Source organism: Anomaloglossus baeobatrachus, chromosome 2 (genome assembly GCF_048569485.1).
Source record: "Anomaloglossus baeobatrachus isolate aAnoBae1 chromosome 2, aAnoBae1.hap1, whole genome shotgun sequence".
Lineage (NCBI taxonomy): Eukaryota > Metazoa > Chordata > Amphibia > Anura > Aromobatidae > Anomaloglossus > Anomaloglossus baeobatrachus.
In genome coordinates this window covers 494,186,566-494,200,988 of record NC_134354.1, presented here as the reverse complement: position 1 = coordinate 494,200,988, position 14,423 = coordinate 494,186,566, and positions in this window count along the sequence as shown.

Genomic DNA, 14,423 nt, shown 5'->3' with positions numbered 1-14,423 from the left:
GACTATAGCAAAGTCCAATAGCCACGTATAGGATGCCACTAGGTACACTGAGTGTGTGCTAGTATAATGGCTTAGTTATAATTAGTTGGAGTGTGCAACGCAGGCAGATGCGCTCTGCAAATGTCTTGGCACTAGTGGGACTATAGCAAAGTCCAATAGCCACGTATAGGATGCCACTAGGTACACTAAGTGTTTGCTAGTATAATGGCTTAGTTATAATTAGTTGGAGTGTGCAACGCAGGCAGATGCGCTCTGCAAATGTCTTGGCACTAGTGGGACTATAGCAAAGTCCAATAGCCACGTATAGGATGCCACTAGGTACACTGAGTGTGTGCTAGTATAATGGCTTAGTTATAATTAGTTGGAGTGTGCAACGCAGGCAGATGCGCTCTGCAAATGTCTTGGCACTAGTGGGACTATAGCAAAGTCCAATAGCCACGTATAGGATGCCACTAGGTACACTAAGTGTTTGCTAGTATAATGGCTTAGTTATAATTAGTTGGAGTGTGCAACGCAGGCAGATGCGCTCTGCAAATGTCTTGGCACAAGTGGGACTATAGCAAAGTCCAATAGCCACATATAGGATGCCACTAGGTACACTGAGTGTGTGCTAGTATAATGGCTTAGTTATAATTAGTTGGAGTGTGCAACGCAGGCAGATGCGCTCTGCAAATGTCTTGGCACTAGTGGGACTATAGCAAAGTCCAATAGCCACGTATAGGATGCCACTAGGTACACTGAGTGTGTGCTAGTATAATGGCTTAGTTATAATTAGTTGGAGTGTGCAACGCAGGCAGATGCGCTCTGCAAATGTCTTGGCACTAGTGGGACTATAGCAAAGTCCAATAGCCACGTATAGGATGCCACTAGGTACACTGAGTGTGTGCTAGTATAATGGCTTAGTTATAATTAGTTGGAGTGTGCAACGCAGGCAGATGCGTTCTGCAAATGTCTTGGCACTAGTGGGACTAAAGCAAAGTCCAATAGCCACGTATAGGATGCCACTAGGTACACTAAGTGTTTGCTAGTATAATGGCTTAGTTATTATTAGTTGGAGTGTGCAACGCAGGCAGATGCGCTCTGCAAATGTCTTGGCACTAGTGGGACTATAGCAAAGTCCAATAGCCACGTATAGGATGCCACTAGGTACACTGAGTGTTTGCTAGTATAATGGCTTAGTTATAATTAGTTGGAGTGTGCAACGCAGGCAGATGCGCTCTGCAAATGTCTTGGCACTAGTGGGACTATAGCAAAGTCCAATAGCCACGTATAGGATGCCACTAGGTACACTGAGTGTTTGCTAGTATAATGGCTTAGTTATAATTAGTTGGAGTGTGCAACGCAGGCAGATGCGCTCTGCAAATGTCTTGGCACTAGTGGGACTATAGCAAAGTCCAATAGCCACGTATAGGATGCCACTAGGTACACTGAGTGTTTGCTAGTATAATGGCTTAGTTATAATTAGTTGGAGTGTGCAACGCAGGCAGATGCGCTCTGCAAATGTCTTGGCACTAGTGGGACTATAGCAAAGTCCAATAGCCACGTATAGGATGCCACTAGGTACACTGAGTGTTTGCTAGTATAATGGCTTAGTTATAATTAGTTGTAGTGTGCAATGCAGGCAGACGTGCTCTGCAAATGTCTTTGCACTAGTGGGACTATAGCAAAGTCCAATAGCCACAGATAGGATGCCACTAGGTACACTGAGTGTTTGCTAGTATAATGGCTTAGTTATGAGTTGGAGTGTGCAGAGGACAAGAGGGTACAGTGGCAGGATTGTGGTGCTCTGGGTAGAGGAATGGAAGCCTGCCTTTCTATTCCCTCCTAATGGTGAAATGCAGGGAGGAAATCCCTGACCTTGGCTGCACAGACGCTGGCGCTGTTTTCAGGACCTGTCACCTTAACTCTGACCCTGCCGGTTTGAGCCCTTAAAAGGACTGCTATAAAGTGCTCTCCCTATGCTGTCTAACGCTGTGTATGCAGCGCATACAGCTGTATCAGCGATAGGACTCAAGACGGAGCTGCGACAGTGATGTCTGACACCAAAGACGCAGAAGGCAGATAATGGCGTCCGTGAAGAAAATGTCCGGTTTTATAATGCAGGGACATGTGACATGCAGATCCTATCACACATGCCGTTGCTTCTCTGGCTCAAAGTCCACTTAGCTGTGTGTGTGTCTGTGATTGGCTGACATGCTGGCCCGCCCCACAAGACGCGCGCGCTTAGGGAAGGAAGACAAGAAAAAAAAAAAAAAAATGGCGATCGCCATTATAGAAACAGCAGTGATCTGAAGGCGCTGTTCACGCACACTATACACTGAAATGTGATAATAGTTTGATTCACAGAGTGACTTACACTATTACAGCAGAAACCAAGCTATGATTTAGCTGTTTTTTGGCTGCTAGAACCGTTCTCGAACGTTTCTAGAACTATCGAGCTTTTGCAAAAAGCTCGAGTTCTAGTTCGATCTAGAACATGCCCCAAAATCACTCGAGCCTAGAACTGGAGAACCACGAACCACGAACCGCGCTCAACTCTAATGATGACCTAAATATATCATTTTTGGAGGCCTAACTCAAATAATTTTACAGTTATATGCATATATATATATAAGAAAAAATTCCAGCCGCACACTGTGAAAAACCAAAATAAATTCTACCTTATAACATAAATGGAGGTATTTAGAATATTATAATGGCCATTGCAATACCAGCCCAGCGCCCCTTCACGGCAACCTCCTTTGCTGGGTCCTACACTACACTGCATCGTCTCTGGGTTTTAAAAACCTACAAGATCAGCCGGTGAACAAAAAAGAGGCTAATGGAGCAGCCAGGAGCTGGGGTGAAAATCCAGCAAACAGAGCACCACTCCCTGTTATATGCATTGTACAATAGAAAAAAAACAGAATGAAACAGGGGTTCCCTTGCTGGTTTCTCACGCTGGTACTAACCTGAATTCAAACTGTACTAGCAGAACCTTTACAATGTGAACAGGTGCGTATCTGGATGGTGTATAAATATGAGAAAAAATTCCAGCCGCACACTGTGAAAAACCAATATGAAAAACCTTATGAAAATGAACAAAGCATTGATTATCTCAGACTTCTCAATCCCACCGGATGGCAGTAAGTGAACCCTAAGGTAATTTTATGTTAATTTCATTAAGGTGTATTTGAATGCACCTCTTCGTACCCAAGCAAGGGTATACAGTCCTTGTTTTCCTTTTTTGTATCCTCTTCCTCCACCATATTAACAGGGTCATGATGCAACTATCACTTTTACTTTTGTAAAGGTTGGTATGATGACCTAAATATATCATTTTTAGAGGCCTACCTCAAATAATTTTACAGTTATGTATAATATATATATATATATATATATATATATATATTCCGTGACGCACATCTGGCATTGTTAGCGATGTCGTTGCGTGTGACAACAATGAGCGGCCATGGAAAATACTTACCAAATCGTCAATCGTTGACACGTCGTTCATTTTCAAAAAATCTTTGATTGTTGAGGGCGCAGGTTGTTCGTCGTTCCCGAGGCAGCACACATTGCTTTGTGTGACACCTCGGAATGACGAACTATAGCTTACCTGCGGCTGCCGGCAATGAGGAAGGAAGGAGGTGGGCGGGATGTTACAGCCGCTCATCACCGCCCCTCCGCTTCTATTGGGTGGCCGCTTAGTGACGCCGCTGTGACGCCGCACGAACCTCCCCCTTAGAAAGGAGGCGGTTCGCCGGCCACAGCAACATCGCTAGGCAGGTAAGTCTGTGTGACGGTTCTAACGATATTGTGCACCACGGGCAGTGATTTGCCCGTGACACACAAACGACGGGCCCCTTGTAAAGCCCTCTTAACCCAATCCAAATGGGGAAAAAATGCTTTCTGAAGCCCCTCTCTACATCTCTTCCAAGGTGTATTGCAATGCCTTATTTAAATATTTCCTAGGTCTAGCACTAAGTACATAGGCTTTAGCAGTGTAGGAGACTCAAGACAATACAAGAATATACATTGTAGTAATATAGCAGAACAAAGTGAATTATATATGAAAAATTTTATTATAGCAATCTGCAGCATTTCTTTAGTTAAAAGTTAAAAAGTATACAAAATATTTTTTTCTGAACAGGTCTTAGTAAAGAAAGTGTGATTTTAAAATGTCATCATTTTGCATCAATAGTGTGAAAGGGGCAGGGGTTATTGTACAAAATAAAAGGGCTTCCAGCATGTAGCCTTTGAATATCATTTACTTAACTAGAGCTTTTGAAATGTGTATAATTATCGTAGCTAAAAAAGGTGTATTCTTTGAACTATGGGTGCATTAATTTATTGAACTGATTCTTAAGCACGTTTGGTTTACAGCTTTTACAAACTGCAGAGAACTGGAATTTAACTGTTCAAAGGAGTTGTTATTCCCTTCAAATGTCATTTATTAAACCGAATGTCATAGATGTTATACATAATGTACAAAACAGTGGTGACCATACTGACATTATACACTCCTTTAGCAGGTATTTTTGCCTTAATGTAATGTTATTCTTCCTACTTAGATCTTTTCAGAAGTTTTTTTAACAGTCTGTGGTAGAATTAAACAATTAAAGACATATGATATACTGTATAGTTACTAGTGATGAGCGAGCACTAAATGCTCAAGTTCTCGTTACTCAAATCAACCAGGTCGAATGCTCAGAAAGGCTCAATTTGAGTAACGAGTATAATGGAAAACTTGGGGAAACTTGATCATTTTTCAAAGTCACCCCAACAGGAGGGCTGGGGAGGCAGGGAATTTGTTGAATTGGATAAAAACAGCATGGGTAATACGTCTGGATGAATCTCTGACTCCCAGGTCGCTGTTGGAAACTAAATGAATAAAATATTTTAAAAAATGATGTGGGGTCCCCCAAATTTTTTAATACAAGCCAAGGTAAAGCAGACAGTTGGGGGATGAAATTATCAAACTGGTAAGGTCCATGGTTATTTGATCCTTCCCAGCCTAAAAATATCAGCCCACAGCCATCCCAGAATTGGTGCATTACATTTGCTGCACCAATTCTGGGTTTTGGCCAGTTATTCCTGATTGTCTTGGTGTGGTGGTAATCGGGGTAATAATTTTTGGGGTTGATGTCACCTGTGTAATGTCAGTTAGCATTAAGTCCAGGGGTTAGTATTGTAAAACTTTCTATCAGACACCCCATTACTAACACAGTAAGTTAAAAGAAAAAAATACACACAGAAAAAAAATAGTTTATTTGAAGAAAGACACCCCCACACTATCACTTGTTCACCAATTTATTATCAAAAATATTCTCATAAAGTTCTGTCGTAGTCCACGGTCTAACAACTGTAAATAGCACAAAAGTACAGCCACACAATAGACACCACTCAATTATTAACCCCTGGGCTTGATGCCCGCTGACATTATGCGGCTCACATCGACCATAAAAAATATTACCCTGATTGCCACTACATTAGGGTAATCAGGAAGTTCTGGGAAAAGCATCAGAATTGGCCCATCTAATCTGATGCAACAATTCTGGGGTGGTTGTGGGCTGTCAAATATCCATGCACCTTTCTACTCAGCTATCAGCCCATAGCTGTCTCCTTTACCTTGACTGGTTATTAAAATTAGGAGAGAACCAACATCACTTTTTTCATTTATTGACAAGTACGGTAAACTACACATGCATGGCACATAAATATTCATCAGATATATAGTTAGTGTCTTGCATGTGTAGTTTACTGTACTTGTTAAAAAATAAATAAATAAATAAAAAAATAAACATGGGCTTCCCCTTTTTTTGATAACCAGGCAAGGTAAAGAAAAAAGCTGTAGGTTGGTATTATCAGGTTTGGAAGACCCATGGTTATTTGGCCTTTCCCAGCATAAAAATATCTGCCTGCAGCCATACCAGAATTGGTTCATCCTTTAAATGTCCCAAATCTGGTACTTTTACTGGCTCTTCCTCTTTGCCCTGGTGGAGTAATTGGGATAACACTTTTTGGGGTTTATGTCAACTGTGTAATGTCAACTGGCATCAAGCCCGAGAGTTAATAATGGAGTGGTGTCTGTAAGGCAAAAACACCAGGAATGTCTCACAAGCGGGGACATTAGTAACTCCGTGACATCACCACTTATCAGAAATTATGGGTTTTGTTTCTGACAATTGCATTTACTGCTCACCAGCAGATGGGTGCATCCTCCTGTGCACCTATTGGTGCCTTTTTGTATTGTGATTGCTGGATGCCGATAAGTTGTCATAATATAAGGGGGTTTTCTGAAGACACCCTGTGCCTGTCATGATGGTATTCCTTTGAACTAACAATAATGGTTCTCAGATAGCATCAATATTCATTACCATGGAGATGCTTGAATGTAATGAAGTAATAATGCTATTTAAACAATAAAGAAAAATATAACAAAAGATCTGTGAGTCAACTGCTACATGTGGACTGCCTTTTAAAACAAACCTACTGTGCATGCGCAGAAAAAGTATCCTCATTGGTTAAGACAGGAGTGCTGGCTTCTATAACACTGAGGCACTATGGAATACTAAAAAGGCTGACATAGATCAGCATAAACTGCATCCTCAAGTCTAGTTGCTAGCAGCACCACTAAGGGGTACTTTGCACACTGCGACATCGCTAGCATCGGCTAGCGATGCCGAGCGCGATAGTACCCGCCCCTGTCGCACATGCGATATCTTGTGATAGCTGCCGTAGCGAACATTATCTCTACAGCAGCTTCCCATGCACTTACCTACCAATAGAAGCTGAGGGGTGGAGAAGAGCGGGACGTAAACATCCCGCCCACCTTCTTCCTTCCGCATAGCCGGTGGAGGCAGGTAAGGAGATGTTCCTCGCTCCTGCAACTTCACACATAGCGATGTGTGCTGCCTCAGGAATAAGGAACAACATTGTATATCTTATTGGTGCGGCATTATGAAAATGACCGATGCTACACAGACCACCGATTTTCGACGCTTTTGTGATCGTTTATCGGCGCATCTAGGCTTTACACGTTGCGACGTCGTTACCGGCGCTGGATGTGCGTCACTTTTGATTTTACCCCGACGATATCGCAGTAGCGATGTTGCAACGTGCAAAGTATCCCTAAGTCCCTACTACTAAAAGCAGAGAGAAGCGATTGCACAGTCTATAATAAAGTACAACTATCAGGGACTAATCAGCGTCCTTCATATCAGTAATTGACACTGAGTATTAATGGCGGTACAGCTTATTCCTGTAAAGTGATCAGTTCTGTAGTATTCCTTTGTGTGATACAAGAGTACAAGCAATGGGATGATTGCACGGTCTAGTCTTCTAAGGGTCTAGTCCTCTAATAAAGTCCTGCAATAAATACACGGCAAAATGATTTAAAAAAAATTCTAAATATAAATACATATATATATATATATACAGTATATATATATATATATATATATATATATATATGTATATATATATATATATATATATATACAGTATATATATATATATATATATATATATATATATATATATATATATATATATATATATACAGTGCCTACAAGTAGTATTCAACCCCCTGCAGATTTAGCAGGTTTACACATTCGGAATTAACTTGGTATTGTGACATTTGGACTGTAGATCAGCCTGGGAGTGTGAAATGCACTGCAGCAAAAAAGAATGTTATTTCTTTTTTTATTTTTTTTTAAATTGTGAAAGTTTATTCAGAGGGTCATTTATTATTCAACCCCTCAAACCACAAGAATTCTCTTTGGTTCCCCTAAAGTATTAAGAAGTATTTCAGGCACAAAGAACAATGAGCTTCACTTGTTTGTTTGTTCACAAGTAGTATTCAACCCCCTGCAGATTTAGCAGGTTTACACATTCGGAATTAACTTGGTATTGTGACATTTGGACTGTAGATCAGCCTGGGAGTGTGAAATGCACTGCAGCAAAAAAGAATGTTATTTCTTTTTTTATTTTTTTTTAAATTGTGAAAGTTTATTCAGAGGGTCATTTATTATTCAACCCCTCAAACCACAAGAATTCTCTTTGGTTCCCCTAAAGTATTAAGAAGTATTTCAGGCACAAAGAACAATGAGCTTCACTTGTTTGGATTAATTATCTCTTTTTCCAGCCTTTTCTGACTAATTAAGACCCTCCCCAAACTTGTGAACAGCACTCATACTTGGTCAACATGGGAAAGACAAGGGAGCATTCCAAGGCCATCAGAGACAAGATCGTGGAGGGTCACAAAACCCTTTCCAAGGAGTTGGGCCTACCTGTCTCCACTGTTGGGAGCATCATCCGGAAGTGGAAGGCTTATGGAACTACTGATAACCTTCCACGGCCTGGACAGCCTTTGAAAGTTTCCACCCGTGCCGAGGCCAGGCTTGTCCGAAGAGTCAAGGCTAATCCAAGGACAACAAGGAAGGAGTTCCGGGAAGATCTCATGGCAGTGGGGACATTGGTTTCAGTCAATACCATAAGTAACGTACTCCACCGCAATGGTCTCCATTCCAGACGAGCCCGTAAGGTACCTTTACTTTCAAAGCGTCATGTCAAGGCTCGTCTACAGTTTGCTCATGATCACTTGGAGGACTCTGAGACAGACTGGTTCAAGGTTCTCTGGTCTGATGAGACCAAGATCGAGATCTTTGGTGCCAACCACACACGTGACGTTTGGAGACTGGATGGCACTGCATACGACCCCAAGAATACCATCCCTACAGTCAAGCATGGTGGTGGCAGTATCATGCTGTGGGGCTGTTTCTCAGCCAAGGGGCCTGGCCATCTGGTCCACATCTATGGGAAGATGGATAGCACGGCCTACCTGGAGATTTTGGCCAAGAACCTCCGCTCCTCCATCAAGGATCTTAAGATGGTTCGTCATTTCATCTTCCAACAAGACAATGACCCAAAGCACACAGCCAAGAAAACCAAGGCCTGGTTCAAGAGGGAAAAAATCAAGGTGTTGCAGTGGCCTAGTCAGTCTCCTGACCTTAAACCAATTGAAAACTTGTGGAAGGAGCTCAAGATTAAAGTCCACATGAGACACCCAAAGAACCTAGATAACTTGGAGAAGATCTGCATGGAGGAGTGGGCCAAAATAACTCCAGAGACCTGTGCCGGCCTGATCAGGTCTTATAAAAGACGATTATTAGCTGTAATTGCAAACAAGGGTTATTCCACAAAATATTAAACCTAGGGGTTGAATAATAATTGACCCACACTTTTATGTTGAAAATTTATTAAAATTTAACTGAGCAACACAACTTGTTGGTTTGTAAGATTTATGCATCTGTTAATAAATCCTGCTCTTGTTTGAAGTTTGCAGGCTCTAACTTATTTGCATCTTATCAAACCTGCTAAATCTGCAGGGGGTTGAATGCTACTTGTAGGCACTGTACATACAGTATATATATATATATATATATATATATATATATATATATATATATATATATATACAGTATATATATATATATATATATATGTATATATATATATATATATATATATATATATATATAACTGTTTGCCATTACAATTTGCTCAGCTTTGAAGTCTGCCTCTTACGCTTCGACAAACATTTTTTCACAAGTCTCTTTGGGTATTAATTTCTTGAAATGCATCTCTTATGTAATTTTCAAATCAATGACACTTTTTGGTTTTGGACTATAAACTTTTGTCCTTAAGTACTCCCCAAAAGAAAAAATCCATTGGGGTCAAGTCTGGTGAATGTTCCAGCCAATCAAGTGGGCCTATTTGGCCAATCCATTTATTAGGAAATGTTTCATCAACATACTCGAGGACTACTCTTGAATAATGTGGAGGGGCCCCATCTTGTTGGAAGTAAAGGTCATTTGAATTAGGCTGTTGCTGTAACTGGGGAACAACTTGATTCATTAGAATTTTGAGATACTTATCTCCTGTGACTGTTCCACCATAAAAAAATATCGGTCCTAAAACACCAAAACTTGAAATACCAATTCAAACATTGACACCAGGCTCATTTAGTTGTTATGTTTCAGCAACAAGTTTTTTATTATTTTCTGTACAGACTGTTTTGGGTCAACCAGTTTTTGGAGCATTAAGGATTGAGCAAGTGGCATCGAATTTGTCCCGAATATGGTAAATGGTTTGTCTCTTTGGGGCTTGAGTACCAAGTGTTTCAACCCAATTTGCTCTAACGGTTTCAGCATTTTGACATTTCCAATACTCTTTTAACATCTATTTTGTTTGATCTGTATTTAAATTATTTGCCATTATGGGTTATATGAATTATCTGAAAAGAAAACAGATTTGGGAGAGATCTGTGAAAACTGGATCTGTAAAACTGACTCAGTTGCCCTTAGCAACCAATCAGATTCCACCTTTCATTTTCCAAAGAATCTGTGCAGAATGAAAAGTGGAACCTGATTGGTTACTAAGGGCAACTGAGTCAGTTTCACTTTACACCATGTTTGATAAATCTCCCTCTTCATAACCCTATTACACATACTGTCCATCTACTTTGGACCACCCTGTGTATATAAAATTAAAAAAGCTAAAAGTTTGAATCACTTACCTTTTCCCTAAATAATAATAAAGAAATTAAAATAAACACAAAATGCACAATATGTGGTATTGTTACGTCGGTACAATTCCAATCTATCAAAATATAAAATAATCAACCTGACGGGTAAACGTCGTAATGAGACAGAAAATCAAAAGGCCAGAATTATGGGGCCTTTTGGACACTAAAACACAGCAAAAATATAGAGTAAGAGGTGATCTCAAAATCATAAATTCCGGAAAATTATGTCAATAAAAACACCAGCTAAAGACACAAAAATCAACTTCTCACACAGCCTTATTGACCAAAAATGTAAAATGTTATGGGTCACGAAAGTGGCAACAGAAGCAAATTTTTGTTTATTTTTTTTTCTACAAATTTGAAAATTATTTTCCTTCACTAAACTAAAAATAAAAACTATACTTGTTTGATATTACTTTATTCGTACTGGCCTGAGCAGGAGAATCATATTTTTACTGTGTAGTAAACAATGTAAACAAAAAAATATAATTGTGGAATTGTGCTTTTTGTAATTTTGCCGCACTATTCTAGTACATCATGATTAACTGAATGGTGCTACTCAAAAGCAAAGTTAAACCTGCAAAAAACAAGCACTAATTTGGCCATGTGGACAGAAAAATAAAAAATGTAATGTAGGGCTCTTGGAAGAAAAAAAATGCAGAAATCGAAGATAGCCATGTTGAGAAGAAAAGTGCTAATATGCATGAAACAGCTGTTTTTCCATCAAAAGTCCCGTTGAAACTTAAAGAAGTCATCTTGTACTTTTATATTGATGTCTTATGCTTAGGGATACTTTGCACACTACAACATCACAAGCCGATGCTTGCGATGCCGAGTGCGATAGTCCCCGCCCCCGTCGCAGCTGCGATATGTTGTGATTGCTGCCGTTGCTACGGCAGCTTCACATGCACTCACCTGCCCTGCGACGTCGCTCTGGCCGGCGAACCACCTCCTTACTAAGGGGGCGGGTCGTGCGGCGTCACAGCGACGTCACGCGGCCGGCGGCCAATAGAAGCGGAGGGGCGCAGATGAGCGGGACGTAAACATCCCTCCCACCTCCTTCCTTCCACATAGCCGGCATGAGCCGCGGTAACACAGGTAAGCTGATGTTCCTCGCTCCTGCAGCTTCACACACAGCGATGTGTGCTGCCGAAGGAACGAGGAACAACATCATACCGTCGCTGCAGCGGCATTAAGAAAATGTCGGATACTACACCGATGATACGATAACGACGCTTTTGCGCTCATTAATCGTATCATAAAGGATTTGCACACTACGATATCGACAGTGACGTCGGATGTGCGTCACTTTCGATTTGACCCCACCGACATTGCACCTGCGATATCGTAGTGTGCAAAGTACCCCTAAGGATAGGTAATTCATATTAGATCACGTAGGTGTGACATCTGGCTACTCCGCTGTTTAGCTATAACTTGTGCCGGTGGCATTCAAATGTAATAATCAGTTGTGGCGTGGAGCAGAACAACAATGCTCCATGAACTGTATAGTCACCGCACTGGGTGCCGGTATTCCACTATTATTCATTTAAATTTCAGATTCATCAAAAAACTTCTGTGGAAACAAAATGTTTTTCCAAGATTGTGAGAGCTATTGAATTTGAATTTCAGCAGATTTACTCATCTGTAGTACTAACTCCAGGAATGTCTGTAAGATTATTCTTGTTTTTGTGTTTGAGGGACCACTTACATTTGCACATAATATCTGCAAGTGCAATGCAAGAAAAAAATCCCTTTACACTCACATCAATGTTATACAATAGGGCAGAGCATATTTGCAAGTTTTTCCTGTGCAAAACTTGACATGCGGGGCAAATCACAGCATGCTGTGAGTGGCTGTGTAGATCTCCAATACAAGTAAATGCGTTTGAGAAAAATGTGCGGCACATGGACATGGGTACACAATGCATTTTTAAAGATCATCTTTTACATACCCTAAAAAGATAGATAGATGTCAAAAAACTATATAATGTTCTACTCCCCGGTAGTGATATCGGTAACGATATCGCTATCGTGCCTAACCACCCCCATCGTTTGTGCGACACGGGCATATCGCTGCCCGTCGCGCACAAAATCGCACTCCCCCGTCACACGGCTTACTTGCCCTGCGACGTCGCTATGGCCGGCGATCCGCCTCCTTTCTAAAGGGGCGAGTCGTGCGACGTCATAGCAACGTCACACGGCAGCCATCCAATAGAAGCGGAGGGGCGGAGATAAGCGGGACGTAAACATCCCGCCCACCTCCTTCCTTCTGCATTGCCGGTGGAGGCAGGTAAGGAGATGTTCCTCGCTCCTGCGGTGTCACACATAGCGATGTGTGCTGCCGCAGGAACGAGAAACAACATCGCTAATGAGAGGTGACCAATTTTTGGTTTTAGGACGACCTCTCCACGGCAAACGATTTTTGCCACTTTTGCGATCGTTTCAGGTCGCACAAAAGTGTCTCACGCTGCGATAACGTTAATGATGCCGGATGTGCGTCACTAATGACGTGACCCCGACGATAAAACATTAACGATATCGTAGCGTGTAAAGCCCCCTTTAGTGCCAGTCATGTGGCATTAAGAGTGTTTTTCCTTAACTAATTTAAAAAAAACAGAGTGGGGTCCCTCCTACTTTTGTTAGCCAGCTACGGTAAAGCAAACTGCTGGCAGCTTTACCTTGGCTGGTAATCCAATCAGAGGTCACCCCACTCTGTTTTTTTAAAAGATTTATTTATAAATAAATAAAGAATAATTAAAAAAAATGAGGTCCCCCCAAATTGGATCACCAGCTAAGGTAAAGTTGACAGCTGGGGTCTGGTATTCTCAGGGTGGGGAGGACCATGGTTATCATGAGGTTACTGCAGTTCACTGCCACCAGGTCACACAAAACATAGCAGGAGAAGTTCCGGCAGCTGTAATGAGCAGTGATGTCACCACTCAACATACGTTACTCAAAGCACCTAATTGTGGAAAACGTGCTTATAGCAAATTGAAGACGCACGTCCAACCCAAGGGATGCTCTTGAAAAATGTGGCAACAATAGAAAAGGACAGCAAAGAAAAAGGATATTATGTTGTCTTTTTCTCTCTATAAGATCACCACTAGTGATGGGCGAACGCCCTGATGTTCGTGTTTAGGAGACTCGCCCGATCTTTTTGTAAAGTTGGAGTTCGGGTTCTGAGATAACGCGAACTTGCATCCGAACCCCGATCTTTGACTTTACAGTTCTGGGATGGGGCGGGGGGGTCTGTAAAATAAAAAAATATAGTTAATAAACATTGTCATTATACTTACCGCTCCCGCTACGTGTCTTGCAAACCCACTCAGCAGCTGTCTTCCAGCAGCTTCTGCTTCCGGGTACGATTATTAACTTACAGGGGTATTTACTGCTCTGCTCATCACTCAGCAGTCTTCAGCTGTTTTCGGACATGTTTACGGTGATGTCAGCTTATAGCCATTCGCTTTATCTGTGCTGAGAATCAAAAATACCGCAGAGCGCTCCGTAATTTTTTTAAAATTATTTATTATTTTTACACTACTATATGTGGGGGGGGACCGAACAGCCAATCTCACATGCTGTCACGCAGAATGGACTTCTGTAATTGGCTGTTGGAGTAACTTGGAATCTGCCCATATACTCTAGGTGCTAGAATGTATGGGTTGGTTTCAGTTAACTCCAGCATTCAATCACAGATGCCCACTCTGTGACAGCGTCTGTGATTGTCTGTTATTTTATCAGTAAAATAAAACAACAACACAGAGAAAAAATATTTTGTCAGAAATAAAACAGAAGACATTTAGGACTGACTCCATATTTATTACCCAAAAAAAACCTCCAACGTAGTTCAAAA